Source organism: Lissotriton helveticus, chromosome 3_1, assembly GCF_964261635.1.
Source record: "Lissotriton helveticus chromosome 3_1, aLisHel1.1, whole genome shotgun sequence".
Lineage (NCBI taxonomy): Eukaryota > Metazoa > Chordata > Amphibia > Caudata > Salamandridae > Lissotriton > Lissotriton helveticus.
Genome location: NC_136061.1, coordinates 355,213,988 through 355,241,716, shown reverse-complemented (window position 1 = coordinate 355,241,716; position 27,729 = coordinate 355,213,988). Strand labels below are relative to the sequence as shown.

At 47.1% G+C, this 27,729-nt stretch overlaps 1 protein-coding gene across 2 annotated transcripts in view; it reads right to left on the bottom strand.

Moving 5' to 3' along the window:
* The window catches only part of CORO6 (coronin 6), a 427,480-nt gene that overhangs the window by 260,596 nt on the left and 139,155 nt on the right, over window positions 1-27,729 (bottom strand). The gene's annotated exons all lie outside the window — the stretch shown is intronic.

Sequence of the window (27,729 nt, the reverse complement as noted above, 5' to 3'; positions counted from 1 at the left end):
ACATGGTGTAGGGGCAAGAAGAAGTAGCTGCCTGTCTCCGGAGCCCCATGTTCTTCCGTCACCACAGCCCACTCTAGGGGTTGTCCAAGGGCACATGGAAGAGGAAGTAAAGTTGGGCAGCACCTCAATGAAAGTTTTCTCCCCGCCCCATCCCCTTACCCACCTCCTCTTCTCACAGCTTTTCAGGCTCAGCCTTTTAGGGACCATGCAGAGACCTTTGTGGTTTACTAATATTTGAGTAAATAGGAAACAGGAGATGTGCTGTCTTTTCAGATGAAGGTTTCTATTAAGAAAATGAAGTTAAGATTCTACTAAAAGTATGGGTTGTGCAGCAGAAGTCATCCCACCTAATCTATTGACAGTAACACAAGAGAATGAGAAACATGCCAGCCCATACCGGTCTTTCCAGCTTGAATACACATGGCACCACACACTTTTTGTTTTGCGCCTCTGGTCGTGGACTGATTCATAGCCTCCATTGTCTTTTTGTCCCTATGGAGGAAGCAAGCAGGAAACCCTTCCCCAGTTCTCTGGCTCAATTAGAGGTGCCAGCATTCTGAGATCAAACAAAAGGAAACTGGCAGACACGACTGTGAGCGAGTGGCACCTGGGACATCCCTCTCTGATGCCTGGGATGGGAATGCAAATCTAGAGATGCGGGGCTGCAGTCACATCACTTTGAATCTGGCATGTCCCATAACAAACAATGGACGCAAAGATTGAGGCAATACTTCTTAGCTCTCTAGGTCTATTTGTTTAGCTAATTTTGAGGGACATCTCATCGTTTTTAGCATGTTTGTCTCTTGAGGGGGGCGAGCCATTGAAAGCTGGAGCCAGGCTTGAGCCAGAAGCTTGGCTCTGGCTCAGCTCGAGGTCCTCTTTGTAAAGCCATCCAAGCTTTTACAGAGGTGATGTGGCGAAGTGGCTACTGCTGCCCACCATGCATTATGAGGAGCCAGGATTGAATCCCAGCTTCGGCTCATCATCCTGTGAATCCTGGCAAATCAACCTCTGCCAAAATGAAAGCTGTAAAACTGACAAAATTAAAATCTGGATTCTACCAGTTACTTAAAGGTCTAATTTCATTCTTCTAGAATTAAAGACAAAGCATTAACCTTTGATGTCAGAAAGAAATTACCCACTAGTCCCTGAATTGCAGTGTTAAACTGGAAAGTCTCAGATCCATCTTGGCTGCCCTCCTTGATCAAATTGTGTGATCCTATGCAAATACATTATTTCACAGGTTTTTTTTTCATTTTCGGAACACTTCAAAGGATGTGCACTGTACAAAAACATCTTTCTGCTTGATTTAATAGCCTATAATGTTGCTTCATCCATAGCAAGAATCTAGGCCACATATAGGTGCTCGACCACTGACTTGCCTCTTCGTTCACTAATAGCATTGTCATCAGGGCAGGGGCAGTATTGTTTCTCAGTGCATGTTTAAAAACTCTTTCAATACCTGCTTTTTCAAATATTCTGAGGTTAAACGCTTCCATGTGCGAAAAAATACACTTTTTAAATGTTAATGAGACTTTATCATACCTTTAAATGTTGTTTGATGCATGATTTACATGCCAAATAGTTTCAAGCCTCAGCTCATGCATGGGCTCTTAGAGTCAGAGTCGACCTTTGACTCGGCTCTAGTTCAGCTCTCTGCGTTATTATGTTGGCTTGCGTCCTCTATTCATCTCATTGCAACAGATGTACAATCCTAGGTAAATCAGTCTGGTCACCCCTCTTAAGGGTAGATGTCTGGCCTCAGTTCCCTGAGGCATTTTTGGTCTGTGTCAAGCAGCAATCACAAAGTGGTGTGAAACAAAAGCACACCTTTTTAACGTTCTGAAGTCCCAGTGGCCGGTGAATCTTGCTCTGAGATTGTCACAGACATCTTTTGCCCTAGCCATGATGTGTTACCACACATCTGAATGCTCCAGATCCAACTAACAAAGTTTCTGATTTTCGGGGGGCGCTAGTGAACCCGAAGCAAAATGGCCGCACGTTAGTGCAGCTCTGCTGGTCGGGGCTACAATCTGCATAATATCCTGCATTTCTCCAAATCAACTAATGACGAGAAACTGCGACTCTGGATCCCCTACCTGTGCTGATCAAGATGATGTAAGCGTGTAAGTGATTGGCGATATTTCAAGCCCTGTTTTCAGGACTTGTCAGGCTGGCTCCAAAATGGCAGTTCCTGCTGGTTGCTGACTCGCTGTGGTGACCGCTGGCCGCAACGAGGAGCGGAACTGCAGACAAACCACTGAAACTGGCTGCTGCAGGCGGATAAGGGCGGCAGCGGTGCCTTGTCAAAATACCAGGAAGGTGAGCGATATGATGCAAGCAATGTATTGAGTGCGTGGGGCTTGGAGTACACAGCGGGACCGGCAGCGAGACGGCTGTGGGACCAGCGGCGAAGGTACAACGTGCCGTGTACCCCCTGATGTAAGACAGAAGCACAGCAATGAGCTACTGAGCACGTATGCAGCTGACAGTGACTGGATGCGCACACCTGCAGTCCCGCTAACGAGTGCGTTGGTTGCGAGGAAGTGCTGACGGCCTGCACTCCCCCTTTTTTTAATAAAAGAGTCTGGCTTTGGAGCAGACTTGGTTGACTGGGACACCGCCGGCGTAAGCTCTAGAGACGCTGACCGCGCATCTAGAAGATACTGTGCACTGGTAATGAATGAGGCTCACTGTCGGGCTGCCACCTGATGAATCAGTGAAGTGATCGTGCCCGCCATTTTGTGCCCGCATCATCACCCTCTTTGGTGAGTGCTGATAGTGCGCCACTACAGTAAAAGTGTGAAAGTGGGCGACAGAAGCTAAGCAGCAGTTACACCGTGAGAATCACATACTAAACGCTGATAGCCCCGCTGCGGGCCCCATCACCTCTGGAAATTGTGACCGGTGTGGACGCCGGTTGAGTGAGTCGGCGGCAGTGATTCCCCCTCCGGAGTGGAATTCCTGGTCACTCTACAGCTGAAAGTGGCGCTTTGGCCATCGGGGCGCGAACGACGGCGGCTGTTGGCAGAGTCAAGGCGGACCCTACCCTCCTGATGCAGAGCGGGACGCTGGAAGGCTTGAATAGTGTGATGGTGTGCTGCAACCCCCTAAAGAGTTGACTTGGCCTGTAAAATTAACGTACTGTGGATAAGTGGTGTGGTACGGCTGTATTATAACGTGGGTACTGCGAGCCAGATAACCCAGTAACGGATCCCTTTGGACTGCTAACAACTGTGGGAGTAACGCACTGATCACCAGCGGAGACCCCCCTGGAGCCAAGAAGTTGTGGTGTAGTGTCGAGCCATGTTGCGATCAGAGTGAGCAACGATGGGTAAATCGGAAAAGCAGCAACAATCCAAGCATTCATTCGAATTCAAAGATCTAACGAAATCGCAGCAACGGGCTGCTTCGGACACAGAGACTGACCTGGAAACTAGCAGCAGTAGCAAACTTGAACGCATGATGCTTGCAATGCAGCAAAGTCCCCACTCCATTGATAGTAAAATAGATAACTTGAACCTACGTATGTATAATATGACGGCAAAACTTGACAAGCACAGTTCGCAGATCACTGAGGCGGAGCAGCGCATCTCTAACATGGAGGAGAAGGTTGAAAACATCACTAAATCCTGCACTCAAATGGAAAAACTTTTAGCGGTGATCCAGGCAAAGAACAAAGACCTGGAAGCCAGATCCCGGCATAATAATCTTCGCATCACGGGGGTGCAGGAGTCCACCAATACAGGCAAGATGGAGTTGTATATGGAGGAGATGCTTAAAACCATGCTGGGAGCAGAGCATTTTTCGAACATGCCTGTTGTGGAAAGAGCACATCGCTCTCTTGCACCTAAGCCAATCCCAGGAGTGCCGCCACGCCCTATAATAGCCAGACTGCTAAACTATCGGGACAGGGATACTGTACTACGGCTGGCCAGGGAAAAGGGAACCACTGTGTACCAAGGGGTGGAAGTTGCGCTGTTCCCTGTTTTCATGAAGGCGGTGCAGCAGGCTCGTCGTGAGTTCCAGCAGGTAAAGAAAAAGCTGCAAACGATGAAACTACAGTATGCCATGATGTACCCAGCGTGGCTTAGAAGACAAAACAGGGGTAAAGCCAGGATCTTCACATCTCCCAAAGACGCTATGCAATTCGTGCGGCAGCTGGAGCGCCAAGAGTCTTCAAGAACAGCTGGCGATGAAGCGGATAATTAAGATTGAGCATCTATGTTGAAGACCACATTTATACTGGTATTGTTGATTATCCCTAGATGAAACTGTAAAGGAGGGTGTTGTTGATGTTCGGTGCTGGTGGGATTCTGGGCACCAGACACTCGGATGATTGATAGATGGTAACATATACGGGATGTAAGATTGGGGTATGCTGTTAAGGTCACACAGTTGAACTATGATTGCCCAGCCAATGTTATGGAAATGTTGTGAATACTAGGAACCAAGGTAAAGTACTGGGGCTCACATCAAGATTTCCAGTAATTAATGTTCATTGTTCTACTCCTCTGTTGAAAATGCTGATAAGCCTGTGGATGCTGTTCTCTGGCATATTATTCTGATGCTGGTTGGGAGAAATCACTATAAATGCCCTGACCCCGCCTTACTACATCTAGGGGGTTGGTGGGCAGCTGGCGACCTCCGAGTGGGTACACCCCACATAGTTCATGGTTAAGGGTGAACATAGTGCTGCTTACTGCAGGGAGGATGGTTTATTGTGTATTTTTTGTTACTTATTTTGGGTATCCTTAGCTGAAGTGGGAGGGGCATTTTGTTGGGGTGTGTTTCATAGGCATAAGCATGAAGTTGAGAATACTAAGGGTACTGAAAAAGCGCATAAACATAAAGGATGACGGTTACGTAGCAGACACGACGTTGAGAAACGGAAATGGCGGACACTAGTTATGGCAAAACAACGTGGGTAACATGGAATGTCAGAGGTCTGAATACCCCAAAGAAAACAAAGCAGATGCTGGCCTACATGGACCATCATAATGTCCAAGTGGCATTATTGCAGGAAACTCACCTTACTCGACATACAGCGGCAGCGGTGGCCACAAGATGGGCTGGGGTACGTTTGATGTCCTCCTACTCCTCGTATGTGAGAGGTATTATGATCTTAATCAAGAAAAATATTCAGTTTGAAAGTTTGCATGTGGATGAAGATGAGCACAGCCGCTATATAGTGGTACAGGGAAAATTATGCGGTACATCGTTGACTATTGTCAATATATATGGGCCTAATATAGATGACCCTGGTTTCTATGAAGCATTATGGAGTAAAGTACATAGATTGCCGCCAGCTGCGATTATCTGCGGAGGCAACTATAATGTTGTATTAGACCCTTCGCTCGACCACAGATCCACTGCAGAGTACACAGTAAAGAAGGCCGCACAAGCTATTAGGGATGGCATGCAAGATCTGTATTTGTCAGACACTTGGAGGTTGAGGCATCCAGAGGTGCTGGAGGGTACATGCCACTCATATATTCATCAGTCGTGGCCGCGCCTTGATTACTGGCTGACCACAAGTGATGTGCACTCGTGGACCACCACTGTTAAACAGTTGCCTCACACATTGTCAGATCACTCTCCAGTATTGCTTACCATGGTCATACCCACGCATACACCACCACAATTTCAATGGAGGTTGCAATCTTCTGCACTAAAAGATCAGGTGTTCTGTGAGGGGGTGTGGGAAGCCATAGAAAACTATTTTACTGGATGTACGTCATGACAACGCGGGCTTTTACACCGCGCTGCCATTACGACGCATCCATTACAACGCAAGTCGTTACAACGACTTGCGTTGTAGGCGCTGGATTTCGGAATAGTATGATTTACTATTCCAACTCCAGCCTACGAAACAGTAGGGAAGGTGTTGGAATAGTAAATCTACTATTCCTTAGTATCTAGTACCATCCAGCGCAAGTCGTTGTAACGACTTGCATTGTGATGGCAGCGTCGTAATGGCAGCGCGGTGTAAAGTCCGCGTTGTCATGGCTGTCTCCCATTTTACTACTAATGTGTGGTCGGTACAAAGTCTAGGCACAATGTGGGAGGCGTTCAAGGTGACAATACGCAGAGTGTGCATAGGGCTGCAGGCAGGAGTGCTTAAATCTTTAAGGGGGTCCATGAAGCAATTAGAAGGGGAGCAGGTGCTCCTCGAACAAAGCTATGAAAACACACCGGATCAAACCACGCCAGCTAGGATTACAGCGAAGATCACTGAATATAACGACCTAGCAGATCAGGAGGTGAGGCACATGTCGCGACGGTGGACAGCCAGGTATTATGGGCAGGGCGGCAGACCTGGGAGAGCTTTAGCCACCAGAATTGCTGAACCACGGACTAATAACCATTTAGTGAAAAATATTGCAGCAGATGGCACTGTTAGCTGTGACACTCCGGGCATTCTTAATTCCTTTGTGCAATACTACCAAGCTATGTATAACAGTAGGCAAACAGCAACAGAAGACGACATAGCACAATACTTAGAGGACATAGCCTTGGTATGGTTGTCGTGAGGGCAGCAGGATTTTTTAATGCACCCACCAACGGTAGATGAAATTGGGAAGCTATAACTGCACTACCCAATCGAAAGGCCACAGGCACAGATGGACTGCTGGCAGAATTTTATAAGGAGTAGATAGACTTACTGGTGCCTTACCTTCACAAGATCTACGAAGAGGCATATGAGCAGCAACGACTTCCGGACACACTCCGTGAAGTGCTAATCACTGCTCTATTGAAACCGGGGAAGACACTGGATAGCTGCGAATCCTATAGACCTCTTTCACTTATGAATATGGATGTAAAGATTTTAGCGAAGTTCCTAGCGAATCGACTGTGGTTACTGCTTCCTGCTATGGTGCTACCTGACCAGTCAGGGTTCATCCCTACCAGATCCACGGCACACAATCTGAGGACGCTATTCGCGATACTGCAACCTCCTCAAACCTACATCGCCTGCTGCGGCGGTCCTACTTGACGCCGCTAAGGCATTTGATTCTATGTCCTGGAGGTATATGTTTGCGGTGTTGCATCGCATGGGGGTGCCATACATTTATACAAACTGGACCAAGCTGTTGTACACGGATCTAGTGGCACGTGTGTGTGTTAATGGGCAGACATCTGATACATTCACAATCCGGCGCGATATGAGGCAGGGCTGCCCCCTATCGCCTTTATTATTTGCAGTAGTACTGGAGCCATTGGCCTGTATATTGCGTCAACAATATACGCAAGCGGCGCTGCATTTCTACCAGAGTCCGCTTGCAGTATCCACGTATGCAGATGACATGGTGCTATATGTGCGCGAACCTGCAGTGTATCTAGAGCGGATAATTCGACAGTATATTTGCTTTAAATGGCACTCAGGTCTCTGAATTAATTGGAATAAATCTGTCGCACTCTCCTTGGCGGAATGCACGACGCGAGTGGACTTGGGGTATCCGTTAGAATGGGGGACAGACCCAGTAAAATACTTAGGTATTTGGATTCATAGAGACCCACAGGTAATCATACGGCCTAACTATGGAATGGCAATCACACGACTTACAGAACAAATAGCCAGATGGATCAAACTACCGTTAACGTTCACGGATAGAATAGCATTAATCAAAATGATCGTACTTCCTAAGTTCTTATATTTATTTGTACATATTCCCATAAAGTTAACACAGCATTTCTTTACCACACTTCACGCCTTATTAATTACACTAGCTTGGGGAGGTAAAAAGCCGAGAGTTAAATGAGAGGTGCTAACGTTACCATACCATACCATACCAAGGGTGGATTTACAGTACCTGATTTACAATTATACTATCTTTGTGCGCAAGCACAGTGTGCCTACTACTGGCAACATGCACCACAATACACGCCACATGTGAGGGTAGAGGCTGGCGCGGTACACACAATACCACTCAAAGCAGTGATTGTTAACACCACCACCATCTTTGAAAAGGATGAAATAGATACGGTGGGCTGTACAGAAAATGCATGGAATGAGCTGGGGACGAGGGCGCGACAGTTGCCGCTGTATGCTCCGGCAATGCCGCTGGTGCATCATACGGCGCTATCTGTGACTGGCGATACGGGCTCACTAAGGGTCATGCAGGACGCAGGAATACACACAATGGGAGATATATACCCTGAAGGGAAATTTATTGAGCTCTCCCGTTTAGCGGGTGACAAGGAGAGCTCTGTCATGCCCACGTTCATATATGGTAGACTGCGAGTGGCCTTGCGGGCGTACACCTGTTTTCCAGAGGAGCCCCCAGCATTAGGAGCACTGCAACTAATATACACAATACAGACACGGGTCAAACTTGTTACTAGATTATATAGAATGTCAAAGACAGATGAGATGAATGTTGAGATGAGCCCCAGGGAGAAATGGAATAGTATTCTATCTCAGTCATTAGCGGAGGATGAATGATTAGCGTGTTGTAAGCTGACGGGTCAACTGACTGCCAATGGGAATCTCAGGCTTATTCATTACAAATATATACACAAAGTGTATTATACGCCTGCACAACTTCGTAAATATGGTCTGAGGGACTCACATTGTTGTATAAGATATGGAGAGGAAAATGCTGACTTCAGGCATTTGGCATGGAGTTGTCCAAAGGTGCATGAATTTTGGGAAAAAGTTACAGATAGAACGTAATATGAAAATATGTTTATTAGGCAATGTGCTCAAAATCAAAGCTGTGCGTTCGAAAACTGGTGGCCATAGCTTTACTCTTAGCGAAACGTGGAGTCTCCATTCACTGGGGTGGCAGACCTGCACCCGAGCATGAACATTGATTGAAAGATATAACATATTGTTGTGACTGTAATATAGTTGACAGTCTAGTAGCTGGGGTGGGCGGAGCTAGGTGGGCTGAGGGGAAGAGGAGGAGTCAGTACGGGATGAGGGCAGTTAGAGTAGGGACAGGGCAGGAGCAAGAAGCAGTGAATAAAGCTCTGAGTTATATAACAAGAAGTGTCTGTATTTATTGTAGCAGGATGCTACAACTGGCGACGAAGGTGGGATGCTGCAACCTGCAATCCCTGCATCAATAAAGAGAAACGTCCTGTCCCGTGGAGCACGTGGAAGAAGTCGCCGTCGCGACATGTGTGTCTCGAGTCACGCCGCCCCCGAGATTGCAGAGGCTCGTGGTGAGTGTGTGCAGCTCCGCGGCTGGTCCGCCGTGTGGAGCAGAAGCGTGGTAGCGCTGTGAGCGCTGAAACTCGAGTGCCCAAGAAAGTGAAACCGCCGCCGAGAGTGAAGCGGCCAGTGGCGAAGAAGCGTGGTCGAGCGCTAAAGAAAGATTTGAAAGGAAGCGCTGTGTGGCGCCAAAACCAGGAGCTTATCCCGGGGCATGCAATCAGTGGTGCGCTGCGGAGACAGAGATCGGGAGCCTACCCCGATCCTACCCTGCTGCTCCGGTATTTGAGGAGCGTGTGAGACATTGTGGAAGCCGTGAAGAAGTGCTGGGGAAAGAGCGCCGGCATGCGCTGAAACCAGACACTTACCCCCGATGCGTGAGACACGGCACGCGTGGAAAGAAATGAAGTCGGGAGCCTACCCCGACCTCACCGGTGTGTGCTGACGGCCCAGAAGCGTGTGCGGCCTCGACAAAGCCCTGCCTCCTCCAGGGACTGGCACAAGACTGAAGAGAAAAGACACCGAGGACGGGAGCCCACCCCGGTCCTACCTGTGCCCCAAGAAGCGCCTGGAGACTCAGCTGCGATGAGGAGCAGTGGTCCTGGCCTCCGCGAGCGTCCTGTGTGCCTGCCATCGGCCCGGTGAGTAAACATCGGCGTGGAAGCAGCAAACAGAGCCAAATCTCGGCAGCAACGTGATTTCCACTACAGCGGCCATCTTAGAGTCAGGCAGTTTTGCTCCCATCCCGTTAGAGATCCAGGCGGCCATCTTTAAGTCAGGCAAGCAGAGCTTGGAAACGAGCATTGATAAAGACAAGCAACAAGCATTGGCGCCCATAATAAAACAAGCATTGGCGATAGAAGTGCAGCAGAAGGAAACAAGCATTGGTAACAAACAAGCATTGGCGATAGAAATAAAACAAGCTTGGCGATAGAAATAAAACAAGCATTGGTGATAGCAATAAAACAAGCACTGGCAAACAAACAAGCATTGACACCGGAAGACCAAACAAGCGTTGGCGAAGACCAAACAAGCATTGGCAGAAACCAAACGAACATTGGCGAAGAACAACCAAGCCTTGATAAGAACATATAAACAAGCATTGGCCAATCGAAGGAAACAAGCACTGTCAAGAACCAACAAACAAGCAGTGGCGAGTAGAAACCAACAAGCACTGGAAAAGCAAATAAACACACATTAGCGAGAAACAGCGAACCGGCACGAGCACCTCCAGAGGTGATGGTGAACACATACCGAAGAGCGTAAAGGGGAGGAGCTGCTGGACAGAACCGCACGAGGTTCAGAGGAAGGCAAGACTGCGAAGGACGGTCCCGGAAACAAGCACAACATACACGGAGGTGACTAAAGGACTTGCACTAGCCTCACCGCGGAGAAGGAGCCCTGCGACTGGCACAGTGCGGCTGGGTAGTGGACATCTCGGAACGCAGGAAATCCAAGTTCTAGTCACTGGCGCATACGGTGGTGGTTGCAAGGATTAGTAACGCCCCAGCAGATGACCAGACCCAAGGCTTTGACCAAAGAGGATTAGCTAAAAACAACTACGAGAAGCCAAGTGAGCAACCCGCCTGAATACAATCAATCAGAACCCTCTTCTCATGGCGAAGGAAGAAGTAGCACAACGACGCAACCCTTGCTTCAGAGCACCACCCCCAGGAATGCAGTATGATACCTGGAGTCTGTGTCTTGAACAGAACCGATGGCTGGCGGCATTGGGTGACTTCCTGGACGCCAATGGTGAACAAAGAGAGAGGAAATGTCTAATGTTGCTCCTCCATTTGGTGGGTCCAGAGGGCCGATGCCCAATCGAAACATTTTCCAAAGAAGACACAGAAATCTATAAAAGACTCCAAGAAAAGCTATGTGCCGGTCTCTCCGCACAAGCGGAAGTGGATCAAGAGCGCATCGCTTTCAACACAGCTCGGCAGGAACCAGGTGAACCATTGCCAACCTTCATCTCTCGGTTGCAAAACCTGGTGCAAGGCTGCCACTTCAACACCTTTACGAACGAGGACGCAGTTCGACTCCGGATAATTGAAGGCTGCGCAAACCCCGACACAAAGCTCAAGATCTTGCGAGGAAAGTGGTCGCTAGAAGAAATAATCAGGAAGGCTGAAATTGGAATGCACGTCAAGGCAAGAGACAAATCAAGGGACCCGAATCTGAAGGCAAATTATCAAGTCGCCCGGACAGATGAAACTCGGAAAACAGACAAATCAAAAAAAAAAGAGAGGGAAGGCAGACCAATGAAAAGACAACGGGAAAGACACAATGACAAGGAGTACTCTGAGTCAATTAGTCAAAGGACAACCTCAAGGAGTTCTTCACTCTCAGGGTATCATCCAAAGTCTGGCCAACGGGAGAGACACAGTGACAAGAAATACTCCGAGTCAATCAGTCAAAGGACAACCTCAAGGAGTTCGTCACCCTCAAGATGCCATTCAAAGTATGACGAGGAGGGAGCGTCAAGTGGGACAGATCGCACCCCTGGACAAGATGGCAACTTACACAACAAGAGAGTAAGGAAGACAAACTATAGAAGGAAAGCTCAAAATGGTCAAAACTGGAAGTCGGCGCAGGAACACTCTTCGTCAAGTTGTGAAGATGAGTCTGAAGGAACATCATCCAGCAGGAGAACACATCACACCCACATCATGGGCATCCGAGCACCAAACAAGTGGGAAGAAGAAATAGGTCGCATAAGACGAACCGACCCTCCCCAACAACGAACAGGAAAAGACCAATGCATCAATGACACCGGGGACAACGAAGAAACTGAGAAAACGTCGTTTACATGTGAGAAAGACAAAGATGGAAAATCTCAAGAGCAAACACAAAGAACAAGCACGTGGTTGCTGAACAACTTCTCGGATGAAACAATGCCAAAGACAAGTCGACGAAGGCGCCCGGAGAATCGTTTCAAAGACAACCCTGAGTCACCGAACAACGCATCACGGCCCACTTATTTCAGACATCCAGCACCCGATACACCCTCGAAGGAACGCTTCAAAAGGAGTATGGCCAGGAACTCCTCTGATTCAGAGAGCGCGTCCGTTCGATCCTGGAAGTCGACAAAAGACTTCTCTGACCTAGAAAACACGTTTATGGCCAGGAACTCCTCTGGTTCAGAGAGCACGTCTGTCCGATCCTGGAAGTCGACAAGAGACTTCTCTGACCCAGAGGATTCGTCTGTTCAATCCCGTGAATTGACCGAGTCATGGTCCCGACAACAGGCATGGCGTCAACCACCCAAACGCACCATGGAACCAAAGGACATCCTTCACGTCAAAAGCAACATGTCACACACTAAGGACTCTGACCACTCAGTCATGCCACAAGACAACCTGTCATGTCAGCCACAAGTATATCTGGACACAGATCAGACACCGTCACCCCTGAAGGGGTCCGCGAGGCTGACTCAAAGGACCTACCGAGGGAAAACGCAGACAGTGGACCCTGGTCACCGGACGGGAAGGGACCAGCCAGTCACTCCGCAAGGAAAACCGGACGCGTCAGTAGAGAGTGATCATCAGATGAGAGAGAAACATGCCTATGCACAGACAGCTCACGAGTCTGCCAGACAACCCGAGGCTGTGAATGAGTCATCGAATCAATCCAAGACAGTCTCATCAGATAGCACCATACTGTCTGATATACATGACCCTGAATTGGAGGACAGTGTTGCCCTCAACCGGGCAAGACAAACGGAAGTAAAAGCAGATGCGGGTACTCGGAAGAGGACCAGAACATTATTCACTCATGAAAGAGATCGAGCATCTGAACTAACAGTAGCTACACCACCGGAAGGAAACATGATGACTGCGGAGGGTGAGAGTAAACAGTTCAAACGCAACGTGGTCAGGAATACCCTGATCCAGACAACAGAAAGACTGACCAAAGCCAAGCCCACCACTGATTCGACACTACTGAGGTTTGAAGAACCGACTGTCCGCCGACCAGTGTGGTGGATTAAAGAATTGCGAACACTGAAGACATTAAGCTCATTTTGTTAAGAAAGGGGGAGATGTAATATAGTCGACAGTCTAGTAGCTGGGGTGGGCGGAGCTAGGTGGGCTGAGGGGAAGAGGAGGAGTCAGTACAGGATGAGGGCAGTTAGAGTAGGGACAGGGCAGGAGCAAGAAGCAGTGAATAAAGCTCTGAGTTATATAACAAGAAGTGTCTGTATTTATTGTAGCAGGATGCTACAGTGACCAACTTACATATTATGCTGAAAAACTGCCCAGCACATCAAGGCCACGTGAAAATTGGGGTCCATTCCCTGCGCATATGATGACTAGAAAAGAGGACTAATGGCGTTCTGTATGACATCAATCTACGCACTGTTTGTTTCAGCTATGGTCTGTGTTTCGCTATCACTGCTGCATTGTATCCACATAATACACTGTATTCTGTAACCATGTGAAAATAATGATGTACTTATGGTTGTTATACTATGAAAATCAATAAACAAACAAACAAACAAAAATATCAGATTTTCTAAACAGGTTGTAGTGCTTCCTGTGATCAAAATATAGTATGAAGCGAGGGTGGCAACTACTTCTTTGGGAGGGATGAATTCAAATTGATGGCATGATGCCTCGGAGGCATATATGTACTGTTCCCTCTGAGGGCACAGGAAGACTAGTCCCTGAGGGGCCCGGGGTCAAGCAGCCCCATCCCATTATTTGTTTCTCCTATGGGATGGGCCAAGAAATACAGTTATTGGTCCCAGACGGCTGCTCTTGGGTTTTTCTCACACTACAGCTGAAATACCAGGGACTCTAAAGTTCATAGACAACAGCAAGCTGTTGGTTGTTGTTTATCGAGTGGTGTTGCCATCAGTCAAGCTAGGAGAGAGGAGGGGCAAACTGGAGGGAGCAGGAGTTCTGGGGTGCCTCTGTAGTGAAACCGAAGGTGCTGCCGTGGGCCAGGATCATGGTGCATTTCACACGGTGAGTCTCAGAGCTTTTGCCTGTTAGTGAGCTTGTTTATGGCCTTGTGGTCCACTTTTGACACGTGATTTCCCTGATATTATCACAAACTGCGTGCAGCAAACACAAATGCACGCAGTCTACCATACCTTACAAAGCACCTGTACAGCGGATTTTTACAGGTTAAAAAAAGCCCTGGTCTGCAAATGTGGGCCACGCTTTTAGCTATCTGACTCGCTAGTGGGGCCACTTTTATTTTGGTGCCCTGGCCTTTTTTCTGTCCCAGTCTGACCCTGATAGCAGGCTGAAAATAACAAATGAGATGCATTGATAGAGAGTTTGTGTGGTGTGTCTGGCGGTGACACACCCATACATGCGTTGTCCCAACACCAGAGCATCAACAGTGCTGCAAGGCAGCACTGCTGAGGATCTACAGTGGAACACAAATCCTGATTGATGCACAGCTGGAATGAGGTGCATTGGAAGACCTGTGTGTGGATCCCAGAACAAGGGCACCGATGGTGCATCAGGCAGAGATTGGGGTACACAAGCAGAGCTTTGTGTGGGACCCAGCACTGGAAGAGCAGAGAGTGCAGTCAGTCAAGAATGCAATTGTGATAGCATTGCAGCGGATTTAAGACGTTTTAAGGCATGGTCAAAGAGGACCTGGCCCTGTGCCCCAGTTCTTTAGGGGGCCCATGATAGAACCAGCTCTGTTCTCCAGAATCTTGCCCTAATGACATTGAGTAATTCTTAAACAGATTGTTTTAAATACCCTTTACTTGTAATTTATTTTTAATGTGGCAGATGTTTGAGAGTCTATTACAGACATTTTGCAGAGAAATGTTGTGTTTCATGCAACATCCACAAAACATGTTTTATTAGATCAAAATAGAACCTCAAGTATGACAAATGGGAGGTTGTCACAGAAATTATTTTCAATAATGGTAGTGAGCTGCTTCTGGGTTACAATGTGGAAAACACACGTAACTATCTCTGAATATGTGTAAACACATTTAAAATGTGGTTCAGTGTCCTATGCACTGTCAGTGGCCTGGCTAAAGAGGGCATGAAAAAGCTGAAACTGGATCATAAATTCAAAGCTGTTCCAAATAGGGTCCCCCAAAAGACGTTTTTTCCAGGGTCCCCAAAATCCTTAAGATGTTCCTGCAGCGAATAACTCCAGATGCACTGACAAGGCTGTGTGTAAGCTTCAGTGTTGGCTAACAAGAGTGCTGAGTAAATGGATCTGGGCTATTAATTCTGGTAAAGCTGTGTGTGTGAATAGCAGGCGTGTGTATCTGCCTATCAGGGCTGTGATGGTTCGGCAGAGGTGTGTCTAGCCTCCAGTAATGGAATAACCAGTGGTGCCAGAGGTCAGACCTAGAGTGTACAAGTAGCCTTGTTCATTAGTGCCAGTGCAGGAGTAGGAAGGAGAGGATGCTCTGATGCCACATCTGAGCTTCACTGACAAAGCTGACTGCTGTCCCAGTACTAGAGTAACCAAAGTTTGGACTAAACACACTAGCAAAGCCTAACTGGGTATCTACCACTAGAATACTAGAACAGCAGGCAGCAACACAGGTTAGACCTGGTGTTCAAGTGTAGAGCTGTGTGGAGTCCCTTGTGTTGGAAAAGCAGCGGATGCTACAGGTCAGAATAAAGGTTGTCACCTGGACGGTTTTATAACCAGCATGACTGGTATTTTAATGTCCTGGCTGATACAGAAATTAGAAGAGACACCTAAAGCAGGATTTTCCCCTTATCAGTACATACTTTTAAACAGGCCCAGTTCTAGTGGGTGGGCCAGGTGGGCCATCCCCCCCCCAAAACATCACGTTAGACCCTCCCAGTCACAAAAGAAGAGGCCACAGAAAAAGCACCACTTCACATGCCCCTTATGGCTGTTTGGAAGAAAATATGATGTAACATTAGCGTGTGTAGACTACTTCCAGAATTGTCAAAACTTGGGCACACATTGGTCAGTAAATATTAGAAGCAAATACTTTCAAATGTGTTCTACAGCTGCCCTAATGACCCCTGACTGATAATTAAAGTAAATCATTTTATGTAAAGTTCTATTAAAGTATCATGACCACGCTTTTGCAGAATTTAAACAAGCATTGGCATAGCCAACAGGTCTCGCCTTTGGGCCCTTATAAGAGTTTAGTCATGCAGCACATTATCCTGGGTGCTATGCCACAAGGGAATGAAGAGCTATACAATTGCTACACATTGGGTCATGCAGTCTTATTCAGGAATACAAGGTTGCCTTAGGAAACATGTATGGTCACATTCCAAGACTTTTTTTAACACACAGAAATACAAGTGCCTCGTTCCAAGTCAACAGCACTATAGTATTCTTTGTGCGGCTACCTTGAAGCTGGTTCCTTGATAAAGGTGGGCAGCATGGCAAAATGCTATATATTTTTTTTAAGTAGTGCAAAAGTGCTTTTATATAGATGGTTAGTGCATTTTACCTTTTTCGTGGCCATTTGTAATCCTGCAGCATACATGTGCATTATCAGTGCCTAGAAGGGAGCGAAAGAAGCTCGATCTGCTTTGTTAATGATACAACTGATTTTACAGCACCCAATACCGAACTCCTGCCGTTCCTACATTCTATAATTAGCAGCTGTTGTATTATCGTGCACTCAAATGATGAAACGAAGTAACATTAGTGCAAGCTGCAAAAGTATTTATCTGGGTTCCTTCATACAACATAACTGATGCCGCAGGTTAAAAAGAGAAGGCTCATGGACTACATAAGCATTGTTTTAGAGTCATGTATAAACCGTATGCTTTTCTGGACAGAGCACCTAAATTTTATGTAACATACAGCATTGCTGACTATGGAAGTGGGGACCCGGGTTCGAGTCTCGGCATCGGCTATCCACGTGCCTCAGTGATTTGCCCATAATCACAGAATGTTAAGCAGAGGAACACAAAAAAAAGCCAACAGCAAACAAGCCGTGATTTCTCTGCCCACCTCAGTTAATAATGCTATATATACATGGTGAGGTAAATTACACAGTATGAAAAAAGGCTCCTCTCATATTTATATTTTGAACGAAGAAGAAATTAACTCTTTCCACCACAGCATTATTAACTTGAGGTGGGCAGAGAAATCACGGCCAACGAAACTAAACATAAGCAATCACCATGAGAACAAGCTCATGGCGAGTGAGTGCTTTTAACACAAAAAAGCAATTTGCCATAACAAGCGCAGCTGCAAAAGTGAAAGCGACTGTACTGTGTTTAATTAGTCACCTGATCCACGACGAGGGAGAAATGCAGCTGCCACCCTGCACGCCGTTGCTTGCTCCTGAGAGCAAAACGCCGTGGGAGTGAACCTTTGGAGAAGTGGTGGGACATGCACCTGCCTTTGGCCATTTGCGTGCTTTCATTATTGAAAGCCACACACAAAGGCCAATCAAATGTGTGGAGGAGTCACACCCACATGGAGAAGTTTCGGGAAGTTTGGAGTGCTCACAAGAAGCCTCCCATAGAGCAGCGCGTGCGCGCTGCGCTAGGCTCAAACTAAAAAGTGAATGGATTTTTTCTCTGGGGAAAAAGGACAGAATAGGTCAGAACGGTGATACTTTAAAAGAGCTCTATATGGGTTGCAGGACTATAATAACAGGCGGAACAATATCCAGTTAACCATGTGTTGAAAGTATGAATTTCCCACTTAAATACCAAACCTTCAGATAGATAGAGCAAAAGCTCATCCACCCTGTCTAAGCCCTGACAAGCGGGACGACATACCGTGCTCTCAATGCGCACATGCTGAGCAGGTAGTTTGGCATCCCTTGTCTCCAATCACTTTCCTAGAATTCTTTTGATGACCTCTACAGTTTCACTTCTTTAATCTTCCTCCTCTGGGCTCCGACATCCTTCCCGTGCTCAGAAACTAAACACTTGTTAAGTGGCTGGTGCATGAGCAGATTCCACTTCACACAACGATTTCCTGGCAATCTTCCACGTTGTGACAAGATTTATTTATACCACGAGTGAACCATCCATGAGTATGTCCGTTGTTCTCCTGATATAGCACATCTACCCCACATGAGGGTGGAAGGAAATATTCAAGGAGAGCTGAGGTTAGCATCCACTTTATTTTGGGTTTCATCGAGAGAGCGATCATCATTCACGACCTCTCCACCCAACCTGTATGTATTGTAGGCACAGTGTACCCATAAAATCTTACACCCCAAAAGACGCCTCAAGTGCACACCCATGGTTCAGTGAATCGTGGATGGTTTTAAATCTCAATTTCATGAGGCAATGTGTCCCGAGATAAAGTGCAAATCGATATATGGAAAAATACAGTCACATTATGAAGGACAGACTAGCACGGAAATTAGAAAATTCATAAAGGTTTATCACAAACATGTAAGGATATTACACAGAATAATTAAATGCAGAAAGTGATGGATTACATAGACCAGGGGTCTCCAAACCGGTCCTGGAGGGCCGGATCCATGCCAGATTTTTAAAGTAACTACATGCATCTCAATGGGGATATCCAAAAATAGACAATCAATTGCCATCCATAACGGTCATCAGTTCAGGAAAACAATAAATCAAGCGCAAAATGCTAAGTCCCAAATGAGCAGCACATTAGTAAGAATTCAGACGGCATTCCTAGTAACTTAGGGAAGGTCTCATCTGAGTTCAGGCTCACCCCCAAATTTGAGGGTTTATATAGGAAATCTTCTATTGAACAGAATGGAGAGTGCAAAATTATCATGGTGTGAGCAAAAGAAATACTTTCTCGGCAAGTCAGCATTGAATCAACGAGCAACTTACCACCTAAGCACTATCTCACTACATGAATATTGATTCAGCCCCTTCTATGTTAATGTCAACCGGAGATGTCAGAACAAACTAGATACAAAACAACAGTGAATTTTTGTGAATGAATTCAATATTACAAGCAGGCAAAAGAATCCTTGAAGAAATGAAACCACAGTGAGCACATGCTAAAGTGAACAGTGTCATTCGGAAATAAACAAACATGACTTGCTTTATATAAACTCTACTTCTCAACAGAAGTTGTCTAATAAGTGTCACTTTATTATCACACATTAGGTGTTATTTCCTCCGAGTTTAACGGGCCAAAACTCCTATTTTTATACAATTAAAAAACAGATTTAAATCAATTCTTCTGATTGGGAAAGGACTCTAATATTCATAAATGATTGTAGTACGTAAGTTATATTCCTCAGCCAGTTCATATAGTTGTGGTCCAGAATCCTCAGGGAAAAATGTCCACCACACATATATGGCTTCAAGTTACAAAAACCTTATTGTTCCTTTCTTCAAACAAAACCCATCCTTCAGCCAACAACATGTTTCATTCACACAGAATCTGTTCAAGGTGTCAGTACCACACACCGAGTTTGGGGAAGTGTTCAAGTTCATTGGTTGTGATGTAGTTTGGGATACCCAACTTAGGGTGATTTACCTATGCACGCATCTACTGAATATGAATACATTTGATGTCTTTGGAGATTGAGACTGACCATACTGAGTATATGTTGGACTTTGATTAGACCTACAATTATTGATAAATAGTAGAGTGCTTTCCCTACCAGAACAATTGATTTGAATGTGTTCTTTTATTATAAAAACTTACATTTTGGACAGCTAAACTCTGTAGCAGAAATAATAAACTGAGAACGACCAGGATGAGTCATCCATTTTGAACAAGATCGTGCTAAGTCCTGGCAGAGGCTGTTAGTATAAGCCAAGAAGACGCACTTTAAAAGTTCATGGGAAAATCATTTTAAAGGCAATAACATCATTTAGGTGTACACATGAATCCAAGTGTAGATTACTAGTCTGCATACTGTTAATAATGCATAATGTTCATAAAATGGATTGGGTACAAATAGTAGCAATTAACACAGAAATGTTACCAAATGCATTGTTTTTTTGCAAAATGACATATGTTCAAACATGTTGGTTGTCAAAATTCCGATTAGTAGGGGGCGAATTCGACCTACATCATTCATGTACATGAGGTAGATCATAAACTGTGACCCTCTATGAATCGCTGCCATCACATGGATGTCTGTGATTGCTTTAAAATAAAGTCTTTTTTATGCATCCTGTTTTCCTCAAAGGGAAGCAGTATGCGTTTAAAAAAAAGGTTCAAAAACTTTTTTTTAATGAGTAAGGAGTAGCCCCATGGACCACTGCCTACTCTTAAAAAAGTTTTAACGGCATTGACAAATGGGAAGTGGTTCCTACGGGGCCTCCTTCCCAATTGTGTGTGGGTTACCACCTCCTTTGACGTGTCATTAACCTATCAATGATTTGCAATCGCAATTGTGGTCTCAAACCATTGATACATACCAAAAGAAATCGCAAATTGGAAACATTCAATTAGCGATTCGGTATCCAGTCACAAACCTATTTTGTAATTCTGTAATAAGTTACTGTATTTTGATATGGGTTTTATGCATATGCAAAAGCTATTTGTGGTTACAAAGGTACAGATATTGCAAATCCGAGGCCTTGCGCCTGCAAAATAGCTTTGAATATAAGGCCCTATATCTGATTAATAGAGAGGTAGAAGTGCAAGAACTAACTCCTTTCCAAAAAACTCTTTACTTCCAACAGTTACCCTACGGAGCTATTCACACAGATACAACAATGAAATATGCAATTTACATGGAAGCCCACACTAAGTAGGCAAATAACAGAAGAGTAATGGCACAAATTATGGCAGACCATGTTGAAACCCTTGAGTAGTGTCCAGAATCAATCAATCAATCAATCAATCATGTGTTTGTTGAGCGCGACCACTCACCCGTGAGGGTCTCAAGGCACTGGGAAGGTGGGGAGGTGCAGGTTCCAGTCCATCAAGGAGGTCTGTCGAAGAGCCATGTTTTGAGTTTTTTGGTGAAGATGGGGAGTGATGTAATCTGTCTGAGGTGGAGTGGTAGGGTGTTCCAGTCTCTGGCTGGGAGGAAGGAGAAGGTGCGGCCTCCCGGTCTGGACTTCCTGGTGTGGGGCACCACAACGTAGGAGAGCTGGGCTGATCGTAGGGTCCTTTGGGGTGCGTGGAATTCGAGTCAGCTGTTCAGGTATGCAGGTCCGGTGTTGTGGAGGGCTTTGTGTGTGTGGGTGAGAATCATGACGGTGATTCTAGCCTCGATGGGGGGCCAATGGAGTGTGTGCAAGTGCTGTGAGATGTGGCAGTGTCTTGGCAGGTTGAGGACCAGTCTTGCTGCAGCGTTCTGGATGTTTTGTAGATTGCGGTGAGTTTTTTGTTTATTCCAGCGTAGAGTGCGTTACCGTAGTCAAGTCTGCGGGTGACGAGGGCGTGAGTGATGGTCTTTTTGTGCCCGAGGGGTATCAATTTGAAAGTCTTGCATAGGAGTCGGAGGGTGTGGAAGCAGGAAGATGCAACGAAGTTGATCTGGCGGTCCATTTTGAGTTTAGAGTCCAGGATGATTCCGAGGTTGTGTGCATGGTCCCTGGGGGTGGGCGGATTTCCGAATGCCCCCAGGTGTCGTACCAGGCATCAGGTGTGGGCCCATGATGAGTACTTCTGTTTTGCTAGTGTTGAGTTGTATGCAGCTGCTTTTCATCGATTTAGCGACTGCTTCCATGCCTTCTTGAAAGTTGTGCTTGGCTGCGTTGGGTTTGTTGGATAGGGAGAGGATGAGTTGGGTGTCGTCTGCGTATGAGACAATGTTGAGTCTGTGTGTTCTGACGATGGGGGCGAGCAGAGCAATGTAGGTGTTGAACAGCATGGGGCTGAGTGAGGATCCCTGGGGGACTCCGCAGGTGGTTGGTGTAGGGTCTGAGACGAAAGGAGGGAGTCTGACCCGCTGCGTTCTGCCGGACAGAAAAGAGTGGATCCAGCCTTGCCCCAGATCCCTGCGTCATAAAATCTATGTGTTAGGGTGCAGTGAGAGACTGTGTTGAAGGTCGCTGAGAGGTCGAGGAGGATGAGGGCTACTGTCTCTCCTCTGTACAGGAGGGAGGGGACGTCGTCTGTAGCGGCGAGGAGGGCAGTTTCTGTGCTGCGATTTTTTCTGAAGCCGGATTTGGAGGGGTCGAGGATGTTGTGCTCTTCGACAAAGGTGGCGAGTTGGCTGTTGATGGCTTTTCTCAATGACTATCGCTGGGAACGGGAGCAGGGCGATGGGTCTGTAGTTTTTGAGGTCGGTTGGGTCCGCTGAGGGTTTCTTCAGAAGGGGATTGATCTCGGCCTGCTTCCAGTCATTGTGGAAGGAGGCGTTTGCGAGGGAGCGCTTAATGGTGTGGCAAAGCATGGATGCGATGGTGTTGCCGGCTCTGTTGAAGATGTGGTGGGGGCAGGGGTCCGTGGGGGCCCTGGAGTGGATTGACTTCATCATCTTTAACGTGTCTTTGGTGGTGGGGGCTGTCCAGCTGTCAATCGTTGGCTGCAGGGTGTCGGGTGGATGGTGAGGGTTCAGTGTATTGGCTGTCTTCGTCGAAGGTGTCGTAAATGTTTCTGATCTTGTGGTGGAAGAAGGTGCTGAGTTTGTCGCAGAGTTCTTGAGAGGGAGACATGTCTGTAGACTCGCTGGTGGGTTGGGCGAACTCCTTGATGATGCTAAAGAGTTCTTTGCTGTTGTGCGAGTGTGTGGAGATTCTGTCTTTGATAGCTGGTGGGCGTGGGTGGCGGCTCTGAAGTTGTTGTAGGCTTCTGTTGATTTGGAGTTCCCCTGGTCTTTTCGAGGCAGCAACAGGTGCGTCTGGACTCTCAAAATTCGGTGGTAAACCATCTGGCTTTCTTGGCGCGTGTGTTGTTGTTCATCTTGAGGAGGGCTATGGTGTTGGCGCTGTCGGAGATCCATCTGTGCAGAGTTCAGGCTGCAGTGTAGGGGTTGTCGTCTTCCGTGATGGTTGGGGTGGAGTTGTTGAGTGAGGGGGTGAGCTGGTCATTGGTGATTTTGGTCCAGTTTCTTCGTGGGAGCAGGTGCTGGGGTCTGTGGATGGTGGGTGTTCTGAAGGAGAAGTGGACGCATCAATGGTCTGTCCACGGGAGTTCGGTGCTGTGGCTGAAAGTGATGGAGTTTCCTGTTGTGAAGAGGGGGTCGAGGGTGTGTCCGGCTGAGTGCGTTGGTTCAGGCACGATCTGGCGGAGTCCAATGTTGTGGAGGTTGTCCAGGAGGGATGTGGTGTTGGAGTTTAGTTGGTTGTCGAGATGGAAGTTGAGGGAAACACAATATATATTGACGTACAGTCAGTGGCAGCTGGTAATTTGAGCAGGCAGGCCACACATGCACACACATACATATTCACACTAACCCACCTACAGGCACACTTACTCACACCCATACATTCACAAGCATGCACAGAAACACAGAAACACCCACCATTCACAAGCACATACACATGCATACACCCATTCCAAGCACACATGAGCTAATACACATATGTTCACACATACACACACACACACACATGTAGGCATTAAAATATTGTTTTTAAATGTACTAGGCTGCTAAGGTGAATTTGAGTGGAGGAAGGGAAGCCTCCAAGATTCCTGGATGTTTGAGACTGTCTCCTCCTAAGGTCAGCCAATGATAGGAGGTGGCACACCCTTACTAGTTACAGAGTGGCATAAGGTCAATGAGAGTTGCTGATCCCAGCCTGCCCAGGCTTGAGTGTCACTTAGTATTGCCTAGGTCTGAGGCTATCAATGACATGCTCCCTCATCATAAAGGGGAAGACCTTGGCTGAGGATGTCACACTCACAGCCGTGTGAAATTGTCAGCCTGCAAAGTTCCACTCAGGCATCCAGGCGCCTGCGCATTTAGTACATGTATAGAGCCTGGGTGCCTGACCTCAACATGAAGACTATCTGTCAGGCTGACCGTTACTCAGCCTGATAGACACTCTTTATGTCTGTAAAATGGTGGGGGGCAGGGCCCCTCTGCCCTTAGTGACAGGCTGCGTTTGTATACAGTTGGTATAGATCTATCTCTAGTTGGCCTCTGATTGGAAGAGGCATCTATTAAATATCATAGGCATACTCCCCGGTGTCAGATAGACCTGAGCAGGATTCTCGGCTGCTTTTGCGGGATATCGTGTTGCCCTGTTTGTCTGACGCTGAAAGAGAGCTCCTCGATGCCACACCTACTGTCGAGGAGGTGGCGATTGCTATCCGCTCGGTTCGGTCGGGAAAGGCCATGGGCCCGAATGGACTCCCCATTGAGCTCTACAAGCTTCGCCCGGATACGATAGCCCCTCATCTTAGGTCGATGTTTTTGGAATCGTTGGAAGCGGGTTCCCTCCCCCCTGATCAAAGACTGGCGTCTATTGTTGTAATACATAAGGAGGGGAAGCCGCGCGACCGCTGCACCTCTTATAGACCCATATCTCTCTTAAACGCCGAGCCTAAGATTCTGGCCAAACTGCTTGCTAACCGCTTAATAACCGTCATAGGCGACTTGGTGCACCCTGATCAATCCGGCTTTATACCACACCGCAATACGGCATTGAACCTCCGGCGCCTGCATGGCGCCCTCGCGAGGGCGGCGACGTTACGTGAGCCGGCCATTTTGGCTTCTTTGGACGCCACAATGGCGTTTGATACGCTGGAATGGCCATATCTTTGGGCGGCCCTCGCAAAGTTCGGTTTCGGCCCTGTATTCATCAGCTGGGTGAAGCTACTCTAAACTGACCCTTTAGCTCAAGTGGTTGTAAATGGTCGAGTTTCCGCTCCGTTTGCCCTTGGCAGGGGGACGCGCCAGGGCTGCCCCCTGTCCCCGCTTCTTTTCGCTCTCGCCTTGGAACCCCTGGCGGCCTGGCTGCGGTGGGAGCCGTCTCTGAAGGGCATTCGATGGACTTCGGACTTTGAAGATCGTGTGTCCTTGTATGCGAATGATATCCTGTTGTATCTCACGTCACCTCGGAAGTCATTGGTAGTTCTCTTCGACGTCTTGAACTCCTTCCGTAGAAACTCCGGTCTTGTCATTAACTGGTCTAAGTCTTGTATCTATGTTCTCTCGGGAGACGCTCCCCTTTTGCCTCGTGGCTGTCCTATTCAGGTGGTGCGGGAGGGATTCAAGTATTTGGGGATCTTCATCACCTTGGACCCCGTACTCCGTTATGAACGTAATTTGTTGCCCCCGCTTCAGCGCCTGAGGTCTGACGTTGCTGCATGGCGTAGGCTCCCTCTATCCCCTCTAGGACGGGCGGCGTTGTTCAAGATGATGTCGCTGCCCCGGTTCTTATATGCGTTGCAGAATACTTTCGACACTGTGCCTGCTAGCTATTTTCGGGAGGTTGAAAGTCTACAGAGGCAATTGTTATGGGGGGGACGTCCCCCGTATTGCCCTTGCTAAGATGACACTCCCGTGGTACGATGGCGGAATCGCACTTCCTGACATTCGTCGTTATTACTGGGCCTCTCAGATGGGGGCGATTAACCATTGTACTTATGGTCCCACGCCGAATCCTGCGTTTGAGATGGATAAGTGGTTGTTACCCGGCGGAGACTACAACAGGGCCCTGTACGCGAGATCCGTTGGGAGGGCACTCACGGGCCCCACCATGATAGCGGTACAGGTATGGTATCGCGCCACAGCCGCCCTGGGTTGGACGGATAAATTGACCCGAGCGACCCCACTTTATGCGTCTGAGAGACTGGGGTCCCTATGGAAAACGAAGGGATTCGATAAGTGGGACGTAATTGGTATCAGCAGGGTGAATGATGTGTGGACCAAAGGTAGGGTCAAGACGTTTGAGGAGCTGAAGGTAGAGTATGATCTGCATATTACAGAATTTTTTCGTTACGCGCAAGTTCGACATGCGGTATTATCTGTTTTTCCATCGGGTGTGGATATTCCGGAGGCGTCCCCGCTTGAAGACCGAATACTGGACGGGTATGTCCCGGACAGCACGATTTCGCTAATATATAAAAAGTTGATAAATAACAGGGTTGACCTTCTATGTCGCCTCCGAGAGGTCTGGACCAGTGATGGCTTAGAGCTAGATGACGAGGATTGGCAGGCGGCAGTGTCTTCCGCTAGGGAGGTGGCAATCCCGGCGCGCCTTCGGTTTGTTCAACTCAAAATTCTCCACAGGGTCTATGTGACTGGTCCACGTCTGGTGCACATGGGATTTTCTCTGGATGTGCTGTGTAGGCGTGGATGTGGTCTCGTGGGTACCTTTCCCCATATAATCTGGAAATGTCCTGCGGTGGTGCGCTACTGGAATCGTGTGCATGAGGTTATGAATGAGGTCATGGGTGTGATGTCGATGCCTGAGGCTAGACGGTGCTTGTTGAATGTATGGGAGCCGAATGATTATGATGTGGCGCAGCTTCGGTGGGTGACCCTGGGTAATATGATTGCCAAGAGAGACATAGCCCAATTGTGGGGCGCCCAGAGGCCGCCCACGGTTCTGGCATGGAAACAAAACAGGGATTGGTGCATGTTCAGAGAGAAGACAGTGTACGTTGCCCGTGGCAGACCTCGTAAATGGGGGAAGATCTGGAACCAATGGAACTCATACCGTGGTGAGATATGTGCTCCCCCCCCTCGCAGATCTAGAGTCTGAACTACATCCCTCCCAACCTGATGTTTCCTCCGCAACCATTTAAGTATTTCTCCTGTTCCGGAGCCGCTCTCCCCTGCCTCTCCCGTGATTCTGCTGATTGTATTGCATTTGTAGGTCATCATCCCTCGCATTGATGTGACACCTTTGTGAATGTACTGCCTTGTATTGTTTCTTTATGTTTATATGTTTTCCATTTTAATAAAAAGAAATATTTAAAAAATAAAAAAATAAAAAATATCATAGGCATTAAAATAACCATTTAAAACATAATGAATGAGAGGAGCAAATTCAGTACCATCTTGAAGCCTCTAACGGACTATCTGAGTAGCTATTACACAAGTTTTATATGCCCAAATACACTAGGAGCAGTGGTAATTTTGTTGCAGCTTAGCTCAGAATGAAAAAAGTTGAGAACGCCGTAACAGAGGTAAGAAAGTAGCATTTTTTGTCTTTTTTTTTTTTACACTTTTCATTGCTTAAAATAACCATATTTTAAGTCTTACTTTCCGAATGATAACGTTTTACTGGTGTGATAACCCTCTTTTTGACATTCTTATACTGGTTCGATGTGGTCAAGAACAGGGCTCCGTGGCCAGAGGCAAATTATTGTTGGGGGTGAAGATATATGGGAACTTTTGGCATTGATTCAGAGTTTGTCAGGCTACCACCCACCATTGCAGAGATCACCACTGGCCCATCAGTGATCTCTGTGCCTTCAGATGAACTGCTATCACTGCAGTTCTTCTGAAGGCACTGCATGTTTTGTGTGTGACCGTCATCTTTTAGATTATCTTTGTTTTTAAAAAACAAGTTGTATGAATAATTTTGTTTTCCACTGTTTTCCTGAAAGTGACGGACACAAAAAAATACATCAGATCATCTGCTCTATATAGGGTGGGAGGTCTGAAGCCCTTATTCCTACCGGCCCTAACCTGTCTGACCATTGGGGTAAGCTTTCAGACGGCGCAGCATGTGTGGACACCACCATTTTGGAAAGATGACGTCTAACCAACTTAGAGTAGGAAAGGTGGGCCGAGACAGAGTACTCCGCCAATTTTGGTGTGG